We start from the raw sequence: 27099 nt of genomic DNA on the forward strand, positions 1-27099 counted from the left end.
ATATGCAGCTGTCCTCCTGCCCCTGGATTTCAACCACCCCCTGTGTTGAAACACATGCCCACGTCCTTCTTAGTGGGTGGGGACCCCAGGCCTTCTGACCCTTGGGCCTAACCTCCGGCAGGCAGCTCCTGGAGTCCTGGCTTCCTGCACCACCCATGCTCTGCCCATGGTGCCTGCTCTACAGGGTGTGCCATGGTTCAGGGGCCAGGTTTCCCGGACCAGCCCAGCCCCAGGGAAGCCACCCCTCTCCCCACACCTCCCACCCCCTGCCCCCATTTGCCCCCAAAGAGAAGAGCTGGAAGCTGCAGAGATTTCAGAGCTCAGGATTCAGCCTTCCCTGGGCTTTGGTGCCATTAGTCATCACCTAACACCTTGGGCAAGTCCAAACCAGAAGAGGATCCCCCTTCTCCGGCTTACGGAATGGAGATGAGCTAGGTGCTGATCCCCAGAAGCCTGGGGGCTACTAGAGCACAGAAGAGGGGCTCAACCCAGAGGTCAGAGCTAGGAGGGCTTCCAGGAGGAAGAGATCCACACACTCAGAAGAATCCTAGAACATCAGTTTTTTTTTTTTTTTAATTTTATTTATTTATTTTTGTTCCCCCAAAGCCCCAATAGATAGTTGTATGTCGTAGTTGCACAGCCTTCTAGTTGCTGTATGTGGGACGCAGCCTCAGCATGGCCGGAGAAGCAGTGCGTCGGTGCGCGCCCGGGATCCCAACCCGGGCCACCAGCAGCGGAGCCCACGCACTTAACAGCTAAGCCACGGGGCCACATCACTGGTTTTGTCACGGCTACATCCTCATTATCTAAACCAGTGCCCAGTCTCTGCCACATAGTAGGTGCTCGGTAAACATCTGTTGAATGAATGAATGAGCCAGGCATAAGAGGGTGTTAATTTAAGAACTTTCTTCATAGTAATAGGTAGTGAGCTCCCTGTTGGTGGGAGGAACCAAGGAGCTGCTAGATGGCCACTTGTCTGGGGTCCCGTCTTGGGGAGTAGTTAGGGCCTAGGAGGGCCTTCCATCGCAGGGCCGTGTGAGGCTAACTCACAATAACTGGAGTGGGGGTCCAAAGAAGGCAATCCACATTCGCTGAAACTGCCTGCTTAACCCCTTTGAAGCCGCGACCCCTCTGCGCCTCCGCAGCTGCCGGCCTGGTCCAAGCACTCACACAGGAGAGGCTGCGTATGCCCCCAGGACCCCCAGACGTGGAAGGCCCCCGCCCTCGCGCCTCCCCCTCAAGCGGCTCAGGCTGGAGAAGACGGGCGTGGGGAGGGCGGCCAGATGATGCCGCTGCCAGCGTCCTTGGCCGGTGCGGGATCCCGGGAGGCGAGGCGGGGCGCGGGGGCCCGAAACGGAGCTCGCGCGTCACCGCCACCCAGCGATGCCGCCTGCATCCTGCGGCTGGGAGAGGAGAGGGGAGGGGAGGAGTCCGGGAGAGGGGAGCGGGCACTAGCCTCTTTCGCAGCTCTGGACCCCACCCAGCCCCAACCTGGGGCGGGGCGGAGCCCTCGGGCACCGAACCCCTCCTTCCTTTCACGATGCCCCCTCACCCCCTACCGCCCGCCTAGCGTCCCTTGACACCTGATACCCACAGAGGCCGAGTGACCTGCCCACTCAGCTCCCAGCCCTGTGCAGTTCCCCCGGGGTTCAAAGCCTTGTCACTGCAAGTGCCAGGCCCTGTGCCCCGGGGTTCACACACGCATGGGTTCCTGGTCTTGGGGAGGTCAGAAAGCAAGTGGGGCTGAGAGTGGAGCTAGTAGACTCTCCCAGAGAAGGCATTCCAGGAGGGACTGCTCTGGAGCTGGGTACAGGCCACTGGAGTTCACCAGGGAGAGAAGAGGATGTGCAGGAGAGGGCAGTCCGGGTGCAGAGAATAGCACGTGCAAAGGTACAGAGGTGTGTAGGAGTGCCCCTGTGCAACAGGCAGGGAACATGGGCAGAGAGTGCAGAAGAGAAGGAAGGGGCTGGAGAGGGCGGGGATGTGAAAGGGTTCCATGCCAGGTGGCAGATAGTGCCCTTCCCAGTGCCAGGGAAGGGCACTGGCCTGCATATGTATGGGAAGGGGGGGGCAGGACCACAGGGGAGAGGCGGGAGCCTGAGGCCCCTGACATGCCGGCTGAGGCACATAACATGGGTTTGAAAGCTGTTTTGGAGCAGGTGGAGGGGCAGAAAGTGTAAACAACAGAAGGGGAAGGAAGAGTATCCTCTACCCACTCTGGGTCCTTTCTGGCTGGGCTACAAATTAAATTGAAATGAGACCTAATAGCAGGTGAAAATCAATCAAAGTTTAATAACACGTATACATGGGAGAGACCAGGGAAACTGAGTTTCTCAACAAATGGTGGAGGTTTTTCACCTTAAATAGCATATTCAGGTAGACAAGAATGTTGGGGGTGGGGGAGGAGACAGCTCAGGAGTATGCAGATTTGGGGCCAGCCCGGCAGGCGTGGCACAGCGGTTAAGTGCGGCAGGCGTGGCACAGCGGTTAAGTGCGTAGGCTCCCTTTTGGTGGCCCAAAGGTTCCCAGGTTTGGATCCCGGGCGCACACAGACACGCCACTTGTGGCTATGCTGTGGTGGTGTCTCATATAAAGTAGAGGAAGATGGGCACAGATGTTAGCCCAGGGCCAATCTTCCTCAGCAAAAAGAGGAGGATTGGCATCGGATGTTAGCTTAGGGGTGATCTTCCTCACCAAAAAAAAAAAAGAAAGAGTATGCAGATTTAAGACTTCTCCTTCTGTACTGATAAGAATTTCCAGAGATAAGGTCACCCCCCCCTTTTCCCAGTACAGAGAGGGAGATACCTTTACAAATGTAAATATTTGGTCAACAGAACTTTGATAAGAATGGGCTTAGCGAGGACCCTGCCAGTCTATCTATAGCCAGAGTTAAATTTGTTTAGGCAGTTAGTGGGATGTGCATCAGAGAAAATAATGAAGGTAAAGAGACATATTTTGAGGTGGCCAATTTTGATCTCCCACACAACCTGAGGACCCACATTCCCCTCCTCCTCCTCTCTGGTACTTGATCCTGGGTCTTTACCCTAGTGTTCCTCCCAAGCTGCTCCCCCTAATCCTCTCCAAACCTGGGACACTTTTCTTCCTTCAGTCAGTCCTGAGAACCACCCCTCCATCCGTCCTGAACCCCAGCTATGAGCCGTTTGGGGCCTGCATTTTCTCATGTGCCAAACTGGGGGCATGGTCTGATGACCCCAGAGTTGCTCCTTCTGGAGCCCCTTCCCGCCCCGTGGACTTCCTTCCCGGCCTGGAACTCCTTGGATTGCCCAGCTTGCAAGGCCAGGGCAGAGGCCTGGGCAGGGGAGAAGCAGCCTGCGCCCCGCCCCGCCCCGCAGTGAGGCCGTGGGGCCCGGAGGTTGGCCCCGCCCGACCCCTGCGCCCCGCCCCATCATTCTGGTGACTCAGTCCGCGTGGCGCCTCACGTGACTGTCCTGTAAACATCCCCGGGGCTCCCGGGAGTCCCGGGGCCTCGGGGAAAACCCACTGCCTACCCTCCGCCCCTGGGGCTGCGGCCGGCCGCCTCGCATCAGCGAGGTCCCCTCTCCCCGGGCGGTTCCCAGGTCTGTCACTTGGGGGCGGCCTGTGTCCCGAGGCCAGGGCAGCATCTGAGACGGCAGGGAAGGAGGCCGTACTCCCGGGGGCTCGGGACCGGGGCGGCGGCGGCCAGTGCGCGGCTGGTTCCAGCCTCGGGGAGGGGAACACAGGGTCCGTGTCGGCCTCGGCCTCGGCCTTTGAGAACGCTTTTCCTGCCGACTGGGCCCAGCTTCGTCCTTTAATACTGCTGGGGCCGGTCCTGTGGTCTCTGATCCAGAGGCGTGGAAACGGGAGGGATCTGGGCGGGGCTTGGGGCCTCAAGGGTGGTGGGAAGACCCTGTGGCCAGGGCTCCTTCTGGGGGTCCGTAACGACCACAGGGACTGAGGGGGTGAGACAGGGCCGCTGTCCCCGCTTTGTCACTCTGATGCTCCCTTCCCACTCTTCACTCCCTGCTCCCTCACATGGGCCTTAACTCCTGCTGATTCCGCCTCCTCCACTTCCCTTCCGGCACCCACGTTGACTGTTGGCCGCCCCCCCAGGCCTGGGCATCTCGGCGTTTTCTGCGCTGTACCTCCTACCGTCTCCCCTGAGCTCCTCCCCTGAGCTCCACGTCGTCTGCCTTCACGAAGCTTTTCATAAACCAGTCTTCGGTCCAGTCTCATCCATGGCCTTCCTGAATAAACCCAGGCTTCTCTTGGGTCACATCCGGCCCTCTCCTGCTCCAGCTCCTCCTGGCGCTCCTGGCTCACGCCAGACACCCCTCCTCAGTCCTGGTGAACTCCAGTTTGTCCTTAGATCTCAGCTCAGCCCTGCAGCCTCCTGGAAGATGTGGGTGTGAGGGTCTGGCTGCCTGCTCCCTGCCTTTGGGAGAGAGCTGACTCATTCCTGCTCCCTGGGGCCCAGCTCAGGCCTCGTGACAAGGGAACCCATGGCACCAGGTGCCGGATGTCTCCTCGGAGCTCAGAGTGCTGTCACCAAGTGTGGTCAGTCCACTTTCCGCCCAGCTCAGACCACTAACTCTGTGGGAAGCTTGGGTCTGCTGAGATTCCTTGGGCACAACAGAGAAGATTTAGAGACGGGGTTAAGTAACGCTCCTCAGTTAAGAAAAAGTTGTTCAAAATTTGAAAATAAGGCAGAGGGATGACTGCCAGTCCCTAAATGTCAGCTGAACGAAGATCTTTGGGATTCTCTAGGGGAAGGCACCTCTCTGACCCGTTCACCATTGATGAGGGCCAGAAGATAAGCAGAAGATAAACTGATGGGTAAGATGTAAATAACTTCTGTCAGGGAGAAAAGATGACATGAACGTAAAGGTTTGACTACCCTGTAGGTCATTGGCCAATTTTGTACGTAACTCAGTGAACTTACTTCAGCACTTTTTTGTTGGTACCTCTAAATACTTGTCTTGTGTTTCTCCAGTTCTCTTTGAACCGGCTCCTCCACCACACTGTACCCTCCTTCAAGCATTAAGTAATCTTTGACACGTAGTCTATATTAAGGAGAGTCATGCTTCTAGCTTTGAAAACTAGATACTGTGACACTTTTGGAGACTGTCTCACCAAGATGTCCAATTGGACGCAGCTGCCAGAGCCGATTAAACTTTGTTGCAGGAGAAGTGTCTCTCATAGGCTCACCTGAAACACTGCCTCTCCTGCCTCAGGCTTCCGGGCTCCACCCTGTGATTTGTTTATTCTTATTATTTATTTAGAAATACCCAAGTACACAGATACTTGCTTATTGTAAAATTTAAACAGTACAGTTAAAGTCCCTTGGACCATCACCTCCCATCCTAGGCCTGTCCTAAAGGTGACTACTGGTATTCTGTAATATATATATATATATGTAATATATATATTACAGTGTGCAGAGTATGTATACTCCAGATTATAGATATGTATATATACATACATATATTAAATAATGTTTGTATGTGTGTAGAAATACACACCACATATACACATATATACACACATATATGTATACACATATATACACACCCTATTTAATATGTGAGTATAGTATATACATATATAAAAATGTATTATTGTTTTAGTGGTTGGGGGATTTTTCCCATAAAAGATATTATACTGGAGATATTGTTTTGCAACTTGCTTTTTATCATTAAAAAATTGGGTTGGAGGGGCCAGCCCCGTGGTGTAGCGGTTAAGTGCTCGCACTCTGCTGCTGGCAGCCCAGGTTCAGATCCCGGGCGCACACCAATGCACCACTTATCAGGCCATGCTGTGGCGGCGTCCCATATAAAGTGGAGGAAGATGGGCATGGATGTTAGCCCAGGGCCAGTGTTCCTCAGTAAAAAGAGGAGGATTGGCATGGATGTTAGCTCAGGGCTGATCTTCCTCACAAAAAAAAAAAAAAATTGGGTTGGAGGTCTCTTTTGGTACATGAGACCTACCTTATTCTTTTAACCACTAACATGGCAACACAAACCATAAAATAGCTAGGAATAAATTTTTAAAATGTGTGAGGCTTGATGTAGAAAGTTATTAAATATTTTGTTATTTTATAACAAATTAAAACAAAAGGTAATATTTACAACCTTGTGATTGATAAATTTTATAAACAACAATGATATGTATGAAGCAAAAAGTGAAAGTACACACACACACACACACACACACACCCCCCACCCTAGGCAACAGCCCTGTATTTTTCCAGGCATCTTCTTTATCTTTCTTGGCATATTTCTGGAACTTGCTTTTGGGGTTGAGTTAAAGTGCCTCCTGACAGGGAGCCGAACACATCTATAAATAGCTGTGATGCAGCGTGGGCCTGCAAAATGCTGTAGCTGAGGCGCCATGTGCGCTGGGAACCTGCGTCAGGGAGGCAGTCATGAGCGTGAGGGAGGTTTTGGAGAGGGGGTGAGGCTTTAATTAGGCCCGGAAGGATGAGTCGGTGGATAGGTAGGGCAGGAAGTTCCAGGCAGGGGACTTGGTTTGGAGGTGGCATAATCATTTCTACATGGCAGAATCCTGACACGGGTGAGACTGAGGGCCCACGGAGACGAGCGTGGGGCTGAGCTAGGCAGAGGCCCCATGGCGGGTGTCCTGGCTCGAGCCTTATGGAGAGCCAGGCTAGAAGCCTGTGGTCATAGCCAGACCTGTGGCTGGAGTTCCAGCCCCAAGAAACAGGAAGGGTCCAGGCTGTGAACCTCCTGTGCCCCTCCGAGTAGGAACTATGGAAGAGCTCCTCTTCATTGCAGACAGGAAAAGTCTGTATCCCAAAAGGGCCTTTCCAGAATGCTGGAGGTGGGAACATGCTTGGTGCAGGAATGGGAAGTACTTGTGCCAAAACCCCCAGTTCCATGCTGGGGCACTGCCCAGAGGTATAGCCCCAGAACTCTGCAGGCAGCCGCCAGAAGTCAGTAGGAGCTGATGGGGGAGGTAGATTGGCCTCCTCTGTCTCTCCCATCTCATCAATTGGCAAATGGATTGTTTGTCCTGAGTCACAAGTCCCAGTTCTGACCCTGGGAGTTCCTTTGAGGAGCTCAAGGTCCCTCAGTGAAGTAAAAGAAGCCAATCTAGAGGCCAGCCTGGTGGAGTAGTGGTTAAGTTCTCACACTCCGCTTTAGCGGCCCGGAGTTTGTGGATTCGGATCCCGGTCATGGACCTACACACCACTCGTGAAGCTATGCTGTGGCAGCGTCCCACATATAATAAAATAGAGGAAGATAGGCACACCTGTTAGCTCAGGGCCAATCTTCCTCACCGAAAAAGAGAAGTCAGTCTAGAATTCAGATTTCCTGCCCCTCAGAGTCAGGTCAGGTTTATAGCTGGTCTTTTTTTCCCCTCAAGAGACATTGCCCAAATCCCATTACTACTTGTCCAAAGTCGCCCAGCCAAGGTGTGTCAGTGTTAGTGCACGCCCAGCCAAGGTGTGTCAGTGTTAGGGCACTAAGTCAAGGTCTAGGTCTTCCACACCTCCTTCAGTTTTGCCTGAAACTCCCACCCCACCTCAAAAGAACCTAAGAAAAAAGAGTATTTATTGTATCATGTAACTAAAAAGTCCAGAGGTGGTCTCTGCCTCCGGCATAGCTGGACCAGGTGTCCCTGGTTCTCTGCCTGAGGCTCTGCTACCCTCTGGCGTGGCTTCCTTCTCAGACAGGCCTTCTCACATTACTTGGATAAAGTGGCTTAGATTGTACATAATAAACAGGAAATGCTTGCTAAACTCGTTTAACGAGTATTAAAAAATTGACAGTTTACTGTGCTTTACTTTTGCTGTGGAATGCTAGAACTGGAAGGGACCACAGGGTTTCACAAGAGGTTCCTAGGGAGTATTTCAGTTACCCAAATACTGGATTCATCAAACCACCACGAAACTGGAAGGAAAAGGTCAGTGTCAAGGTCAAGGCAAAAGAGAGTCAGACCAGGCTAGAAGAAATGCCTAGAAAAGGGGGATGTGACAGTTAAGGGATCAGGGGACAGGGAGAGAGACAGGCCCCAGGAGTCAGGGCGCTGAAGGTTAGTGTGAGTTCAGGAAATGGGCTGAAGCAAGAGGGTCAGACTAGCAGGTTCTCTGCCCAGCCCAGCCTTAACTCAAAGACGAGGACAGCACGACCCTGACTCATTTCCCGAGCTCTGTAACTGGGGGGCTACAGTGCATGAACCCAATGTGTGGCTTACGGGGGCCACTTCCTCCCTTTCTGCAGATTTTTCTGTCTCATGTGCCTCATGTTGTGTGGTGTCTCTGGTTCTAGCGCTTTTCCATTTTCCAGCTGAGCCCTGCTGAGCTCTTCCTGTGTTCTGGGATCCTTCTGGCCCCGTATGTTATCAGGAGACAGAATCACCTGGGCAGCAGTGGCCAGGAGTTGGGCATTTTCAATTAGAGGGACTCTACATATTTCATGGCCTCCTGTGGGACAGTGGAGCATGCACTCCTCTACTGGGCCTGCTTCCTGTTCCCTGAAGCCTGTGGACATCTCTGTCCTGGGCATTCCTATGTCCCTGGCTCAGGTGTCATGGAAAATGTCAGCTCATGAAAGGCTGGGGAGGAGATGAGGCTGCAAGATGAGCCCATGGAATCGCCAGGGCTTCCTCAAGCCGGGCTATCTCTGGGGAGCTGCAGGCTTCCAGAAAGCCATAATGGGGGCTGTGGACCACAGTGGGTGTGACAAGGAGGCCACCAGGAGGTCTTCAGCAGGTCCCTGACATTTTGTGCCAGATGGCCCTGTCCGCAGGTGGACGGCACAGTGCAGGAGAAGCCCACTCGCGCCCGCTCAGCCTGCGTGCACCTTGGGCCATCATTCGATGTGAACGTGGGATAGTTATTATAGATTCACAGGAAGTTCCAGAAGCAATACAGAGGTCAGTACCCTTCACCCAGTTTCCCTCAGTCCATTCGGGCTGTGTGTGGGGAAAGCTCTCCTGTGTTTTCCCTTACTCTCATACTTCACCCCATGTCTGACACCAGAGGTGTGGGTTTTCCACACATCAAGCAATTCTCCAACACTAGCTGGGTGTCCTACAATTCAATTCAATTCTGACAATAACTACCAGGAGTTAGCGTCAGATCCCACAAGTTAAGGGCTCAGTCTCATAAGATTGCCCCCACTTCAGATGCCAATCTCAAGTCCTAGGTTGTCACCTATACTTCTGACCAATTGTCTATAAATTGGGGTTTCCATGACCCCCTCCTTGGGTTCAATAATTTGCTAGAATGGGTCACAGAACTCAGGGAAACACTTACATCTACTGGTTTATTATAAAGGATATAATAAAGGATACCTACAGATGAAAACCACACGAAGAGATACATAGGTCAAGGTATGGGGTAAGGACACAGGGCTTCCATGCCCTCTCTGGGCATGCCACCCTCCCAGCACCTTAGAGTGTTCAGCAACCCAGAAGCTCTGCAAACCCCAAACTTTGGGGATTTTTATGGAGGTTTCATCACGTAGGCATGATTGATTATTAACTCAATCTCTAGGTCCTCTCCCATTCCCAGAGGATGGGAGTGGGGCTGAAAGTTCCAAGCTTTTACACCTGGCTTGCTCTTTCTGAAGAACCACCATCCTAAAGCTATCCAGGAAGCCAGCAAGAGTGGCCCCTACAGCATCTTTTTTTTTTCTATTGTGGTAACATTGGTTTATGACATTGTATAAATTTCAGGTGTACATCATTACACTTCTATTTCTGCATGGATTACATCATGTTCACCACCCAAAAACTAATTACAATCCATCCCCACACACATGTGCTTAATCATCCCTTTCGCCCTCCTCCCTCCCCTCTCCCCCTCCGGAAACCACCAATCTAATCTCTGTCTCTATGTGTTTGTTTGTTGTGGTTTTTATCTTTTACTTATGAGTCAGATCATACAGTATTTGACCTTCTCCCTCTGACTTATTTAGCTTAGCATAATACCCTCAGTGTCCATGTTGTCACAAATGGCTGGATTTCATTGTTTCCTGTGGCTGAGTAGTATTCCATTGTGTGTATATACCACAGCTTCTTTATCCATTCATCACTTGATGGGCACTTAGGTTGCTTCCAAGTCTTGGCTATTGTGAATAACGCTGCAGTGAACACAGGGGTGCATGTATCTTTACGCATTTGTGTTTTCATGTTCTTTGGATAAATACCCAGCAGTGGAATAGCTGGATCGTATGGTAGTTCTATTCTTAATTTTGTGTGTGTGTGTATGTGAGGAAGATTAGCCCTGAGCCAACATCTGTTGCCAATCCTCCTCTTTTTGCAGAGGAAGATTGGCCTTGAGCTAACATCTGTGCCCATCTTCCTTCACTTTATATGTGGGACGCCTGCCACAGCATGGCTTGATGAGTGGTGTGTAGGTCCACATCTGGGATCTGAACCTGCGAACCCCAGGCCGCCAGAGTGTGTGAACTTAACCACTACACCACCAGGCCGGCCCCAGCCATCCCTTTACTTTTAACCTATTTGCTTCTTAAAATGTGTGTTTCTTGTAGGCAGCATTTGGTTGGGCTGGCTTTTATTCAATCTGACAATCTCTGACTTTTAATTGGAGTGTTTAGGCCATTTCATTTAATGTGATTATCAACATGGCTGATACTACTTTGCTACTTGCTTTCTGTTGTTTTTTTTAAAATAATTATTTATTTATTTATTTATTTTTCCCCCAAAGCCCCAGTAGATAGTTATGTGTCATAGTTGCACATCCTTCTAGTTGCTGTATGTGGGACACGGCCTCAGCATGGCCGGAGAAGCAGTGCGTCAGTGCACACCCGGGATCCGAACTCAGGCTGCCAGCATCAGAGTGGGAGCACTTAACCGCTAAGCCACGGGGCTGGCCCTTGCTTTCTGTTTTTCCCCTCTGTTCTTTGTTTCCTTTTTCCTCTTTATCTGCATTTTTAAGATTATTTTTATTACTCCATTTTGTTTCTTTTTTTGGCTTATTAACTATAACTGTTTTGTCATTTTAGGGTTTATAGTGTACATTTTTAACTTATCACAGATATTATACTACATCACGTATAGTATAAAAACCTTACAATAGTATGTTTCCATTTCACTCCTCTCTGACTTTGTGTAATTGTTTTCATATATTTTACTTATACATGTGTTATAAACGCCACAATACATTGTTTTGCCTTAAATAGTCAATTATCTTCTAAAGAGATTTAAGTAATAAGAAAAAAGTCTTTTATATTTATCCATGTAGTTGCCATTTCTGGTATTTTTTATTCCTTTTTGTCTATCCACATTTCCAACTTGTACCATTTCCCTTCTGTCTGAAGGACTTCCTGTAACATTTATTGTAGTGTGGATCTGCTGGTGATAAATTCTTTCAACATTTGTATGTCTGGAAAAGTATTTTGCCTTTGTTTTTTTTTTTTTTTTAATTAATTTATTTATTTTTTCACCCAAAGCCCCAGTAGATAGTTGTATGTCATAGTTGCACATCCTTCTAGTTGCTGTATGTGGGACGCAGCCTCAGCATGGCCGGAGAAGCGGTGCATCGGTGCGCGCCCAGGATCCGAACCCGGGCCGCCAGCAGTGGAGTGTGCGCACTTAATCGCTAAGCTACCAGGCCGGCCCACTGCCTTTGTTTTTGAAATATGTTTTTGCTGTATACAGAATTCTAGGTTGACAATCTTTTCTACTATAAAGTACTATAAAGATGTTTCTCCGCTTGTCCTCTGTCTTGCATTGCTTCCAATGAGAAATCTGCCATCACCCTTGTCTTTATTCATTTTTATGTAACGTATCTTTTTTTTTTTTTGGCTGCTAAGATTTTCTCTTTGTCACTGCTTTTAAGCATATCGATTATTATGTCTCTTAATTTTTCTTGTGCTTAGGGTTCACTGAGTTTCTTGGATCTGTGGATTTATAATTTTCACTAAACTTGGAAAATTTTTGGCCATTTCTCCAAATATTTTTTTCTGCCTCCTTCCCCTTTCAGGTTCTCCAAATTCTTGTGTATTTGGCTGCTTGAAGTTGTCCCACAGCTCACTTATAGTCTGTTCATTGTTTTTTCTATCTTTCCTTCTGTGTTTTATTTTGAATAGTTTTTATAGCTATGCCTTTAAGTTCATTAATCATTCTTTTGCAATGCCTCACATACCATTAATCTAATCTAATGTAGTTTTCATCTCAGGCATTGTAGTTTTCAATGCTAGAAGTTCAATTTGGGTCTTTTTTTCCTCTCATGTCTCTAATTAACACAATCAATCTTTCCTATAGCTTCTTAAACATATAGAATATAGCTATAATAACCGTTTTAATGTCCTTGTCTACTAATTCTATCATCTATGTAATTTCTGGCTTGGTTTCAATTGATTGTTTTATCTCTTCATCATGGGTCATGTTTTCCTGCTTCTTCGTATTCATGGTCATTCTTTTTTTCTTTTGAAGTTTGTTAAATTGGTTTCAGGTGAAGTAATAGCACTTATTCCTCGTTACTCTATTTATTTTCCAAAAAATATTTTTCTTAAACAGTTGTTTTTCTGTTCAAATTTCTGTGAGTAAATGTCACCTCAGTCACTCACCCCTCTAAAGCCTCTAACGAGAAGTGGCCATGTGGTGCTGGGGGTGAGAAGAGGCCTTGCGCACCTGGGTTGTAGGCCCCCCCAGAGATACTGCCCACCTGCGACAAAACACACTGGCAAAGTGTTCATGTGTGACACACATGAACTTTATCACTTTTTTTTTTTGAGGAAGATTGGCCCTGCACTAACATCTGTTGCCAATCTTCCTCTTTTTCTTTTTTCTCCCCAAAGCCCCAGTACATAGTTGTGTATCATAGTTGCAGAGTTGTAGCTCTTCTATGTGTGACGCCACCTCAGCATGGCTTGATGAGCGGTGAGTAGGTCCTTGCCCAGGATCCGAACCAGGGAACCCTGGGGCGCTGAAGTGGAGCACGTGAACTTAGCCGCTCCGCCAGCGGGCCGGCCCCAACAACTTTATCATTTATCAACAGACCAAACAAGCAGTACCTGAAGAACACACACACGAATCAAAAGAAGGCTTGAAATAAAAATTAACCCAATTTTGATATATAACCAAATAATCTTATAAGGTGAATATGTGATAAAAAGAGGGTGGCATAACAGAATTAAGCATTTTTCTAGTAATGTATATCTACAAACCTTTGGAAAGGATATGCTTTTATCTTAGGATTATTTAATTTCATCTCTGAAAAGGATCCACTGTCTATTTAAGCATTACATAATCACTCTCTAGTTCACTGTTTCTATGAGATCTTTAATTGTTTCTGATAACTTTTTTAATTGGATTCCAGATATTGTGAATTTTACTTCTTTGGGTGCTGGATATTTTTTATATTATTATAATTTTCTTGAACTTTGTCCTGGGATGCAATTTCATAATTTGGAAACAGTTTGTTCCTTTTGGATCTTAGTTTTGAGCTTTTGTAGGTAAGACCTGGGCAGCATTTAATCTAGGGCTCATTTTGCCTCACTACCTGGGCAAAGCCCTTTGGAGTACTGACCTGCTCCCCCAGGAATTATGAGATTTTCCACTCTGGCTGGTGGGATCTCAGTCTTGTGTGGTCTCTGGGAATTCCTTCTTCTAATCTCTTCTGGTGGCTTTTTCCCTGGCTTCAGATAATTTCTATACATCATGCACTGATCAGAACTCACCTGAGGACCCGAGGGAGACCCTCTGCAGATCTTTGGAGTTCTCGCTCCTTTCTGGTTCTCTGCTCCGTGAGTTCTACCCACCTTGGTCTCCTAGCTCCGTCTGCCTCCGTTCCCCCTCACTATGCTGTGTCCTGGAAATTTTCTCCAGACAGTAAGCTAGGAGATTTATAGGGCTCACCTTGTTTTTTTCCTGACTCTCATAGTTTACAGTCCTTCACTGCTTGATCAATATCTTTTTTTTTTAATTTTATGTATTTATTTTTCCCCCAAAGCCCCAGCAGATAGTTGTATGTCATAGTTGCACATCCTTCTAGTTGCTGTATGTGGGACGCGGCCTCAGCATGGCCGGAGAAGCGGTGCGTCAGTGTGCGCCCGGGATCCGAACCCGGGCCGCCAGTAGCGGAGCGCGCGCACTTAACCACTAAGCAACGGGGCCGGCCCTTGATCAATATCTCAAAAACTGCTGTTTCTTATATTTTGTCTGGTTTTCAGTTGTTTGAGGTGGCATGGTAAATCCTGTCCCTGTAGCCCCATCTCTGCTGGAGGTGGAAATTTAATGTATTTCCATTTACTTCATTTGCAGTTCCACACAATAAATGAATCAGTGATACCGATATGACTTAATGGCAGATTCAAGAATACATTCCATTCCAATCACCTTCTTTCAGGATATGTTATGCTAACCTCTTCTCTTGCTGTATATCAAAATGGACTCATGACTTTTCAGCTTTATTATATGTCAGTTGATCTTGGCCAGTGGTCTGCTTTTGATGCTCAAATATTCTCACTTTGGTCAGTGGGATCCCTCTTAGTATGGCGTCTGTTATTTCAACTTGACCCTATTTATCTGTCAAAATCTCCTTCCTTACTGGTATACTAAGATTTTCCAGGCTTCCCTTATTCTCACAGTCTACTGTTCCAGTTCTTTTTTTTTCCCCCGGGGGAAGATCCGCCCTATGCTAACATCTGTTGCCAATATTCCTCCTTTTTCTCTTCTTTCCCCCCACAAAGCCCCAGTACATAATTGTGTACAGCTGTAAGTTCTTCTGGTTCTTCTATGTGAGCTGCCACCACAGCGTGGCTACCGACAGACAGGTGGTGTGGTTCTGCATCCGGGAACTGAACCTGGCGACCAAAGCCAGCGAGTCGAACTTTAACCACTAGGCCGTCAGGGCTCGCTCTGCCCCAGTTCTTGTGAACACTATGTCAAATTGTTGTGATAATAAGACCATGGACTTGAAAACTTTGCAACATGGCTTTTGTTTTTTCCATAAGATCTGTGTGCAGAGATTTACTGTGAAGGGGAATGACCAACAGCAGCTGGAGAATATCCTATCTCAGTTTTTTTAATCAACTTTATTAAGATATAATTTACATACTACAAAATGGACCCATTTTAAGTGTACAGTTCAATGAGTTCACAAATGTAACGACCATCGTAAAGACAGAGTATTTCTATTGCCCCACAAGGTTTCCTGTGTCCCTCTGCAGTCAATCTGCCCATCCTCACCCAGCCAGGCAACCTCAGATCTGCTTTCTGTTACTTTAGATTAGTTTTGGTTTTCTAGAATTTCCTATAAATGGAATCATATAAACATATGCAAGTCTTTTGTGTCTGGCTTCTTTTTTTCAAGATATTTTTGAGATTCACCCATGTTGTTACATGTGTCAGTAGTTCTTTCCTTTTTATTGCTGAGTAATATTCCGTTGCATGGATAAACAACAATTTGTTCATCCACTCATCTGTGATGGACATTTAGGGTGTTTCCAGTTTGGGGTTATTATGAATAAAACTGCCCTGAACATTCACGTACAAGTCTTTGTGTGGATATAGGTTTTCATTTCTCTTGGGTAAATATGTATAAGTAAATTTGCAAAGTCATATGGTATGTATATGTTTAACCTCATAAGAAACGGCGAAATCATTCTCTGTTGTATCATTTTACAGTCTCACCAGTAGTGTATGAGAGTTCTTGTTGCTCCGCATCCTTGCCTATACTTGGTATTGCTCAGACTTTTTAATTTAAAACATCAACTTTATAGGTTTTCTTTTAAACATAGGTACCCTCAAGATCCCTCCCAATCACTCCAGAAATCATCTGGACATCCACAGGGAGGGAGACCCTTGTATTAAAACTACAGAGCTTCAAAAGGCTGATAATACACAGTTGGAAAGGCAATTCAAGAGCACATTTTGAAAACAGAGTCAGAATAAATGAGGTAAAATAAAATTGGAAGGAGAATTAGATATACATTTGAAAGGAAAGGAAGTTACGGTATTGTTCAGAAGAATAAGGGGAACTATGGCGTTATAAATTTGTAAAGGATTCACACTGTTTAAGGGAATAAAATGTTTAGGAGCCTTTCTGTTAGGTGGGCATTTATCTTTTAGTACATAGGCTTATTATGGGCTGAATTGTGTCCCCCCAAAATTCTTATGTTGAAGTCCCAACCCTTGGTACCTCAGAATGTCACTGTATTAGGAGATAAGGTCTTTAAAGAGGTGATTAAGTTAAAATGAGGCCATTAGGGTGGGGCCCTAATCCAATGAGACTGGCGTCCTTACAGGAAGAGGAGGAGGTGCCAGGGACGGCTATGTAAGGAGGCAGCAGGAGGGCGGCCGTCCGCAAGCCAAGGAGAGAGGCCTCAGAAGAACCTAACCTGGCCCTGGACTTGCAGCCTCTAGAACCGTGAGAAAACAAAGTTTCTGTTGTTTAAGCTACTCAGCCTGTGGTATTCTGTTATGGCAGCCCTAGCAAACCAATACGAGGATACAAAATTCTATTGATTTTGTCATTTGTTGCTGGATCCAGCTGGACCTGAAGATGGAGGCTACTTCTGGGCTTCTGAGAAGACATAGTGCTGCCCTTTCCCGGCAGTGTGGTTTTGGAAAGCTAGTTAACTTCTCTGTACTGTGTTTTTTTCATCGCTAAAACTGTACTCAATATAACTATACTAAGGGGGCTTTAGGAGGATGAAAGCATCCAGCACCTGGCACGTAGTAGATGACCAATAAACATGAGGCCCTTTCTGTTTTCTCAGACTGCACCTTGTCCAGTGTCTTATAATAACCCCGTATTTATGCTGCATTTTAACTCTATTTATATAGTCTATTTTTCATATTTTTTCTAATTAATAGGCAAGGCAGAAGTTAAGATTTCTAATTCACAAAGTAAAAGACTGCGGACAAGTGCAGTGAGTTGCTGGACATCACACAATGAGGCTGTGACAGTCGGGAGACAGGCCAGACCTTCCCTGGGCTCTTGGCAGCGTCCCCACATTTTGACATCATCGCCACCTGGTGAAGTATGCCAGGCTGTCTGTCCTACATAAGTGGCCTCAGCAATTGTGCCTTTTGAACTCTGCTTTTTAATTTCTCCATATCCCTCTTTTGGGTCACGCAGCCAACTGCCTATGTGCAGCAGTCCTGCCACCCCTTGGTAATCTGTTGTTTCTTAGTGGCTCTGGACTTGGAAATCAGACTCTACTCGACAGAAATGTACGTAAAACAGAAGTCAGTGAGGTCTGAGGTGGGGATTCCAGGAGCTATGTTCTTGTATCTTGAGCTATTGATTTTAACTGCTCAGAGGCCTTCAGGGCTCCCTTTTAGGGTGTGGAAGGCTAGCTGCTCCAGCCCACCTGCCCGATCCCAGCGTAATCTCACCAACAGCTGTGGCACAGTCAGTGCCTATCGAATAAATGGTTTAGTGGTTTTGAGAATTGTCAGATTTGATGTTGCCCCCAATCATGCCACCAAAGGGCTCGCCCCAAGGTCACCAGGGACTCCAGTCTCTAAACCCAGTGGACAATTTTCAATGGCTGTGGGCTCCAGGGAAGAAAGAAACCAAGCATAGCCCCAAGGTTTCCAGCCAGAGCTGCCATCAGCTGCAGTTGGATAGATTTTGACGAAAGACCAGCAGCTCCATTTTGGAGTTGGGAAAGAGAGGTCTGGCTGGAGGTACAAATTTGGGAGTTAGGAGCATATTAATTCTAATTTAAGGCCAGGAGACCAAGAGGAATGTGCACCAAGGGAAGGAGTGTAAACAGAGAAGAGCAGAGCCCTGAGGAGCTTCAACATTTAGAATTTGAGAGGTGAAAAAGAACCACAAAGCAGGCTATGAAATAGTCGCCAATGTGGTGAGAGGAAAGCAAAAGAAATGTTTTCAGAGGAGGGAGATGTCAACTGTGTCAGATTCTGTTATTAACTGCCTTGAGACTGCCATGCTGGAGAGGTCATCCATAGCCCACCAGAGCTCCCAGCTTAAACCAGGCCCCGTGGCTGCCCTGTCAATGAGCCATCATGAACGCCCAGCCCAGCTGAGCCTTCAGATTGACTGCAGCCTCAGAAGACATGTGGCTGCAACCACATGAGAGACTCCAAGGGAGAACTGCCCAGCGAAGACCTTCCTGAATTTCTGACCCACAAAACCATGAGCAAAATAGAATGGTTGTTTTGAGCCACTAAGTTTTGAGATTTTATGAAGCAAGACCTAGTCAAAGTTCTTAGACTGTGAATGCAAAGATCATGTGTTTGTTTATCAATGAATCTTCAGGCACACAAATGCCTGGCATAGCCCAACCATTCAGGAAATACTTGTTAAATGAGTAAATAAACCCAGGAATTTGTCTTTTGGTTATAAGTTCCTAGGGAGGAGGGACCGTATCTTAGTCATCTGAATTTTAGAATCAGACTGTACTACTACTGTTTGTATCATTGTACAGTCATGCACTGCATAATGATGTGCCACACAAACAATGGTGGTCCCAGAATGATAGTACCATACAGCCTAGGTGTGTAGCAGGCTATACCATCTAGGTTTGTGTAAGTATACTCTATGATGTTCACACAATGACGAAATTGCCTAATGACGCATTTCTCAGAACATATCCCCATTGTTAAGAGTTGCATAACTGTAGTAGGAGGGGCTTTTACCACATTTATCCTGTTTTCTTTAATTCTCCCATGGGAGATATGAGGTGTGGTACGTAAACTCTAAGATGGCCCCAACTGTAACCAAGCAAAAAGGGGCTCATTCTGCTCACTGCAATCCAGTGTCAATCAATTGCAAACAAGCTGGTGGTTGAAAATGGGAAATTTATACGATTAGCCCGCATAATCGGAAGATGGTGGACTAGTGTCCTGAAAAAAAACATCTTAAAATCATACAGAATCTGGAGGCACTTATATAGGAGAAATAGGCAGGGAAGGAGGAGGTTTAGGGATGTTGATCATCTGGTGTGATGAACTTCAAGGAGCCATATTATCTCTTTCTTCTGTCATTCGTGATGGGTACCAACACAGGGTTTTTCTTTCTGGAGGTCATCATGTTCCTGGGGGACTCAGAGAACAAAGTTATCCTTATCACAGCTGGGGGATATACGTAAGCAAGAGTCATAGAACTAGCAGATTATGTATTTTGCAAAAGTGAGAAGTGCTTAATCATCTAGGCTACGTGCAGGCTAGAGCGCATTCTCAGAGATGAGTGAGTCAAGGTCACAGTTACAATATTGCTTCCTTTCCGTAAGATGGCTTCCCTCATGCTAACGTAAGATCTAGCTGTTACACAATGATCCCCACCTCCTGGTATTCACACCCTAATGTGGTCCCCTTCCACACTGTATCAGGGTCAGTGTGACTGTTCTAAAATATAACGTATTAACAGAAAACCTGAGGTACGGTAAGGCCAAAAGATCAGGAAATAACTGCCATTGAACAGATAGTTTGTTACAGTTCCCAAGAGGAGGGGGCATGCCACATCAGGGGGTCAGGGAGGCACACGGGGTAGCAGTGAGGTCAGTTTGGGGGGAACTGTGGACAAGAGCTTTTATTACGGTTTCTAGGGAAGGAATGGGTGAGGCAGGATAAGCAGGTTTTGGATTGGCTAGTTTGAATAATTTCATTGTGCTCTGGGGCACAGGGGTTGGCCCTGGTTGTCTAATACCTGGCACTGAGGTCATTAGTGTAGATGGATAGTGGCCTAGAGCCTGATAAAAGAGGTGGTTGGCAGTGTGGGCTCTGGATTGGTTGGTCTGTATTTGAAAAGCAAGTTCTCAGGGAGTTATTTACTATCCCTAGGAATTGGCTAATCCTGGGAGGGGCAGTCCCTTCAGGGTCAGCAAAGCCCCAGATATCAAAGAATTGGAATACAGAAAATAAAAGACATGGTTAATACAGTGACCAACAGAATATGACAGAAGTGATGGGATATCACTTCCAAGATCAGGTTATAAAGATACTGTGTCTATCTTCAGTGTGTTCTCTCTCCCTCTCTCTCATCTTACTCTAGGAGGGTCAACTACCAAGCTGTGAGAAGTCCTATGGAGAGGCCCATGTAGCCAGGAACTGAGGCCTCTTGCCAACAGCCATCTGAGTGCTTCATCTTGGATGTGGATCCTCTAGCCCCAGTGAAGCCTTGAGATGAATGTAGGCCCAGCTGACAATTTGACTGCAACCTCTTAAGAGATTGTGAGCTGAAACCACCCAGCTAAGCCATTCCCAGATTCCTAAACCACAGAAACCAGTGAGATAATAAATATTTGTTGTTTTAAGCCACTACAATTTGAGGTAACTTTAATGCAGTAACAGATAACTAATACCTATGGTAATAGCCTCATTTTATGGATGAAGACGGTGAAGCTCAGAGGGACAAGGTGACCAGCTCAGTGGAATGAACAAATGACAGAACTAGCTTGCAGCCAGAGTAGGACCTTGCACGTGGTATGTTGCTGACAAATATTTATTGAATTGGCCCAACCAATCATTTTTTTCTGATATCAAGGCAACAAAGTTGAGGTACAAAAGTGACCAGTTAAAACCAACTATTATAAACACAATAACAGTCTGTGTGCCTAATTAAGTGTTATGGGTCCCAGGGACATCTGTTCCATTAGATGACTCGCTGACCCAAGGAAAGGCAAAGGCCTGTGTATGTGGACATTTGTCCTCTTTGTTGCCCAGAATCCTTTTCTTATTTTGGGGGAATCCCAAAACAGATAAGAAATAAGGCTTGTATCAGTCAGGGTCCAATCAGGAGAGAGAAACCTCACAGTAATTTGAACAGTGATTTAATATAAAAATTATTAACTACAACAGGTGATTGGAATGAAGAACTGGCTAGTAAGAAGTAAGCACTCTAAAGAAAGAGCAAGTATAAGGAGTGGCCACTACCCCTAGGGCTGAAGTAGATGCCCAAGGAAAAGGCTCCCCACTGAAGGGCTGAAATCCAGACCTTGTTGGATAGGGCATGGTCCGGGCTTACAGAATAGCAGAGAAATTGCTACAGTGCCACACGGGCAGAATTTGCTGGAAATCTGCCCTTTAGGGTACTAGAGAAAGCTGTTCATGGGAAAGGGTCTCAGCAGAAGGACTTCCTTACAAAACTGCCTGAAGGGGAAGCTGCTGGCTCCTGGGTGCTGCTGACTGCTGGGCACTGCAGGAGCCTGGTAGGAGAGAAGCCACTTGCACTGCAGGGGCCTGCCGAGAGAGCAAACCAGGAAGGAAAACTCCTTTCTTCTGCAATGTGTCTCCAGTGCCATCTACTGACAAAATTTAATATCATGCCTGCTGTCAGAGGAAAGATATTTAAAGGGCTCAGATCCATTTTTGGAGAGCAGACAATCAAGGATGAATTTGGAGCTGAGAAGCAATAAATCGATAACTAGCACAACCCAGCTCAAACATCCACAGAAATTCTACAGCTCAGGCACATTTTGCTCAAGGCAGAAAGTGACAGTTTTTCCATGGCTTGAGACAAGTGAAAAAACTAATCATGGTAACTAACTCCATTAGGCAGAAGTCTCAAACTACAGTTGGGTAGCCAAGTAGGTAATAAAAACAAGTACAATGGGCCAGGTATATGAAAAATCAAATGCCAGCGCAAAAAACCCATCTAAACTTATTTATTGAACCACAATGCAAGCATATAACATACAAAATTTATAATACTGGATATTTCAAAGATAAAATTTTAAAATACACATCAAAAAATAGAAACGTTTATTAAAATTTTCTTTCATAATCTGTTACTCCCTTGATTTCGAACCAGAAACTTGACACCTTTTTTTCTGCACCAAGATGTCAATGTCTGGTCTCATATTTCGAGTTGCAATGTGTAGAACTGAATTCAATCTTGTATCCTTTAACTGGGAGCGAAATTTAGTTTTACTCAATTTCATAACAGAAAACAGCTGTTCACAGACATAGGTGCTTCCAAACATGGACAGAATCTTTGCACAATGGTTTCCATATCTAGGGTAACTCTTGCTGAGGTATTTGTAGAATTCTGGTATTCCAATGTCATATTTAGTTTTCAGTACTGTATTACACTGCAGTTCAATAACTTCCATTTGTAATTCTTCATTAACACTATCAATGTTAATTGAGAAAGGTGAACTAAACAATGTGAGTTATTTTCATAGTGTTTGAAATCAAAGAACCTTTTTTGGAATTCAATCTTCAACTCTACAATTCTGAGGATGTACATTAAGCCATCACTTTCATTTCTGGAAACTGATTTTAGTGTAGGAAAGTGAGCAAGATTATTTACTGCCAAATGAGTTTCGCAAAGCCTCAATTTTGCTAGGAAAGAGCAAACTGTATGATACATTTGTGTAACTACTTGTGAACGTCTTTGCAGAGATATAGTCAAAATGTTTAGATGGTTTGTAATGTCAACCAAAAAGGCCAAGTCTCTGATCCAATCTTCACTGGCGAGCTGGGGAAGGGATCTTCCCTTGGATGACATGAACGAATCTATCTCTTCTGTTAGTTCAAAAAATCTCTTCAGTACCATGCCATGACTAAGCCACCTTACCTTTGTATAGTAAAGGAGATTACCATACTGTGCATCCAGTTCCTCAAGCAAAGCACTGAACTGTCTGTGGTTGGAGCCTCGGGAACGTATCCAGTTCACTGTGTTAATCACTACATACATGACGTGTTCTAGTTTTAACTTTTTAGTACAAAACAATTCCTGATGAATAATGCAGTGAATGGATTTAAGTTCTGCTCCCTTGGAAAACATTCTGACCTTGGATTTAAGTTTTGCAACAAGTCCATTGTTATCACAGACCACTGCAGGAGCACCGTCTGTGGTCACACTTACTAATTTTGACCAGTCAACGTTAAATTTTTCGAGACTTTTCTCAACATACAAAAATAAGTCATTTTCAGATGTTGGGTCTGTCATGGGTACCATGTCCAAAAGTTCTTCAGTGATGTCAAAATTCTCATCAACACCACGTATAAATATAATTAACTGGTTCGTATTATTTATATATGTGCTCTCATTAACCGCAATAGAAAATGTCACAAATGATTTCACTTTTTCTCACAACTTGTCCTGTAAGTTTTCAGCCATATCTTTTACTCGCTGAGCAACAGTATTTCCAGTTAGACTTATGTTTGCAAATGCTTGTTTCTGTTCAGGACACATGATTTCGGCTGCACTCAATAGACAGTCTTTTATAAACTCACCATCTGTAAAAGGTTTTGATGCCCGGGCAATTTTGTCACTTATTACATAACTGCATTTCACAGCAGCATCACCTATTTTATTTGCATTCAATGATAAATGCTGTAGAAAGTTTAGTCCTTTCTTTAGTTCATTGTTTTTCATCATGCATCTTTTCTGTATACCAGTCAAAACTATTACTATGGTTTGTATCATAATGGCGTCTTAAGTTGTATTCTTTTGACACGGATAAAGTTTGGTTACATATTAAACACATAGGTCTATTCTTTACTTCCACAAAGAAATAAGCTCGCTCTCACTTTTCTTGAAACACGCGACGCTCTCGATCCATCTTTCGTTTTCCCACTTTTGATAGAGACATAGGTACAAAAAGAGAGTTCACTTTTCTTTACTATAAAAGAAACAACAGCATAAGCCTGACGATAAAGGGTAACTGACACTGGTTGTGAGGAGCAACAGGGAGGAGTGGGGACTGTAGCAAACTGTAGACCTTTCCAAAGGGAGCAGGCACTAGTCAGCTAGGCAGATTGTCGGTATGTGGGACCACAGGCCCACTGTCACCAGATCTTCCAAATTTTTGAAGCAAAGCCAGTGAATTTTAGATATTGTAAATTAAAACAAAAAATGTTAGACATCTTGCAGGACAAATAAAATAAGTCTAAGGGTCATGAATAGCCCTTGGGCACCTGTTTGCGGCCTCTGTAGCCCCACTCACCTCCTAGCATGCGGCCAACCACTTCCAGGGTCGTCAGGGCTTCCACCCCACACTGACCCAGGGTGGCTGCATCCTGTAGCGGAGAACCCGCCGGAAGCACGACCTTATCTTCGGGGGGGAGGCCCTCCAGGGAGGCTACACGGGCCTAGGGAGGAAAGGAAGAGTCAAGAGTGTTCTCTGAGGAAGACACAGGACGACACGCAAAGGGTGGGTGGGTTAGGGGCGCTCAGGGATACACTCTTATCTTTACCTTGATCTGGGCAACTGTCTCCAGGTCGGTCACTTCAAGAGTGTGCAGCTCCCGGGCGCGGACAAACAGCTGCATGTCGGCGACTTGACGACAGACAAGAGTGAGGTCAACAGCTGAGAGAGACAGGAGGAGGGGTGTGGGAGTCCGGGACAGTTCGTAGGGCCGAAGTGCGCTTGTGGACAGGACAGCATCCTAGGGGACCCGTGGCGCAGAGCTGACCAGAGCCCGCAGGAGAGGCACGCGCGGGGCGGGCCAGGCCTCCCGCCAGCCCGGGGTCCGGCCCCGCTTCCCCGTTCCCCCCGAGCCCCGCAGCCGCCAGTCCCTCAGGTGTCACGTTTCAGTTCTACGCGGATCTTACCTGGGACGCTGTACCGCGCCGCTGTAACCGTGGAAACGGAATCCCGAGGCTACAGAGCAAGCGCGCCAACACACCCGCCACTAGGGGCGCATTGCGTCACTGCCCCGCTCCGCCTCACGCCCTCCGCCGAGGCCACGCCCCGTCCGTCTCGCCACGCCCCCCGCCAGCCGCGCAGGCGCACGCGCTGTCCAGGGGGTGCCGAGGGTCTCGGAGGAGGCTGTCAAGATGACGGTGTCTGCGCTGCGGCCCGTCGCGCGTGGAAAGCGAGCTCCCTGCCGGAATGGGACGCGGCAGATGATGGGAGCCGCTTCGCCTAGCACTCAGACGGAAGCCCAGCTATTTGTCTGGACCTTGGAGCAAAGAGTGCTCCGCTGGAACCCCGGTTTTCTCATTCGAGGTGGACATCTCTGTTTACGCAGACAGGGTTAGGGTGCAGGGCGAGAGAGGAGCTGGTGAAGGGTGCGCAAGGCAGACGGTACGATGGTGGGGCTTCAGGTGCGGCCAGGATATAGAGGGCGCAACCCGGGGGGTGGGAGGGCCCCACCTACAGGGGTGGAGATGGGACTGCCCAGGATCAGGGGGTCCCGGAGCCTTGGACCCCCAGCCCACCCCGCCTTGCAGTCCCTTTTCCATTGTAGCCCTCAGGCCTAGTCCAGAGCTGGGGTGTTGTGTTGGGAAGAGAAATACTCGAAAAGGTTCCTTAAGGCAGAATAGTTAGGTCATAGATTGTTGGAAAAAAAATGTAGTTCTGAATCCCAACTCAAAATGGACCCTCTGGCTGGCCTAATTCTTCTCTTCTGTGAAGCTGGGTAAAAATAATTACTGTCTTGTAAGATCGAAAGAAATATGTATGACTCTCACTTAGCATAAAACCAAAACTGGAGAAAAGCCTGTCCCAGAAAGATAGATTTTCAAATATTGACAACTTGAGATCTTGGCCTGGAGTAATAGTTCAGACTTCGGAGCCAGACTGAGTTCAAATCCCAACTTCATAGTTTGTAATTTGTATGACCCTGGGCAAGTCACATCATCTTGGTACCTCAGTTTTCTTCTCTGAGAATGGAAATAATAGAACCTACTCATATTGCTATGAGAATTGAGTTAATATGTTTGTAAAGCATTTAGAACAATATCTGGCACAGAGTAAGTGAAACGTAAATTACTGTTAATAATAAAACAGAAATATGTTGAGTTAGACTTGTGATCCAAACATTTTTTCCTAATTCTTCAAATGCATCTCCTCACTTGAGCCCCACAGATGGGAGAAGCAGAATCATCAGAGCCCAACCCTTTTCCAGCCTTGTATCCCACTAGTCTCCTGGACTCCTGGCAAACTGAACCCAAGGCTTTTCCACATCCAGGCCTTTGCTCCTGCTTTGCTCCCTACCTGGCATGCTCTCCCTATTTCACCTGTTGAGTTTCTGCCCGTCCTTGGAGGCCAGTGGCTGAGAGGAAGGTAGTGGTTTCTTTGCTTCAGACACAGACCCAGGGGCTGCCTAATCACCCTACCGTGGTGGAGTCTCTGGTTGAGTGCTAGTTTGTGGAGCTCCTGCTGCTCCCAGAAGCATCCCAAAGCCCCCAAAGCACACATAATATATTGTCATCTTGAGTGGCTGGCACCTCCGCCCCATGTAAGCCCAGGACCAGCTTGCAGGCTGTGGGGGACCTCCAGGGGTACCATGAGGACAAGAGTATCCACCACCTTGGCCCTTGGGATTTGCTGAAGAGCCCTACCCCCACACCCCATAGTCTCCCACCTTAACTCAACCTGTGGTCGGCCCAGTGGAAACAGGACCTGTAGTGAGATCTGCCTCAGGCTCTCGGTAGGGGCCAGAAGTAGAGCCCCCTGTCTCCTTGGTGCCCATCCACACAACTGGGGCAGGGCCTTCCCACATGGGAGAACGTGAAGCACAGAGAAGACCAAGTGCTCGGATGCCCCTAGCAGGCCTGTGTTCTTGCCGTCGCCTTCCTCTCCCATTCCTACTTGTGGTTTCTAATTCAAGGACATGTGGTGTGATGAGAAGAACACAGGTATGGGAGTTGGCGGATCTGGGTTTGATTTTGGCCCTGCCACTTAACTGCTGGTGTGATCCTGAGTTAGTCACTTAGCCTCTCCCAGCCTCAGTTTCAGCAAAATAGAGCTAACGCTATACCTGACCTCAGAGTCAGAGCTGTTCACCTCAAAGCTGTTCAGAGGATAAAATGAAAATCCTCATAAATCACTTAGAACACTGTTTCTTTGTTCAGAGATTATCTGAGCCTTCCTGGCCTAAAGAAAGGAGAGATTGTCCTCAGAGGGCCACCTAAAGACCCACAGCAGCTATGGCCCTGGTTTCTTTGTTTATACATTCATTTCTTTGTTCATTTCATAGATGTTTATTGAGCACCTACTCAATGCTAGGCCTTGTGCTGGACATTGGGGTCTCTGGGTGACTATCTTGTCCTGGCTCTAAGCTTAGGGGGAGGGGAGGCCTTTGACCTGGAATCTGGAGGTAGCTTGGCCAGCTGGTGTACTGTCCCTCTGCAGACTCTTCAAGGGGACAGGTCCTCAGCTGTGGGGGGATGAAGCCTAGGGAGAATTGCCTTATCATCCCTACCCTTCTCAGTCTCCCCCCGCAACCTGCCCTACTTTATGGAGTGCTTCCAGGTGC

General features: G+C 46.9%; 1 long non-coding RNA gene across 1 annotated transcript; it reads left to right on the plus strand.

Moving 5' to 3' along the window:
* The first annotated feature begins 3440 nt into the window (after positions 1–3440).
* LOC131394841 (uncharacterized) lies at positions 3441–20205 on the plus strand. Its single transcript, XR_009216239.1, has 3 exons — positions 3441–3578; positions 4747–4815; positions 19940–20205. It is a non-coding gene; the product is annotated as an uncharacterized LOC131394841 (long non-coding RNA).
* Positions 20206–27099: the final 6894 nt, after the last annotated feature.

This window comes from Diceros bicornis, chromosome 31, assembly GCF_020826845.1.
Source record: "Diceros bicornis minor isolate mBicDic1 chromosome 31, mDicBic1.mat.cur, whole genome shotgun sequence".
Lineage (NCBI taxonomy): Eukaryota > Metazoa > Chordata > Mammalia > Perissodactyla > Rhinocerotidae > Diceros > Diceros bicornis.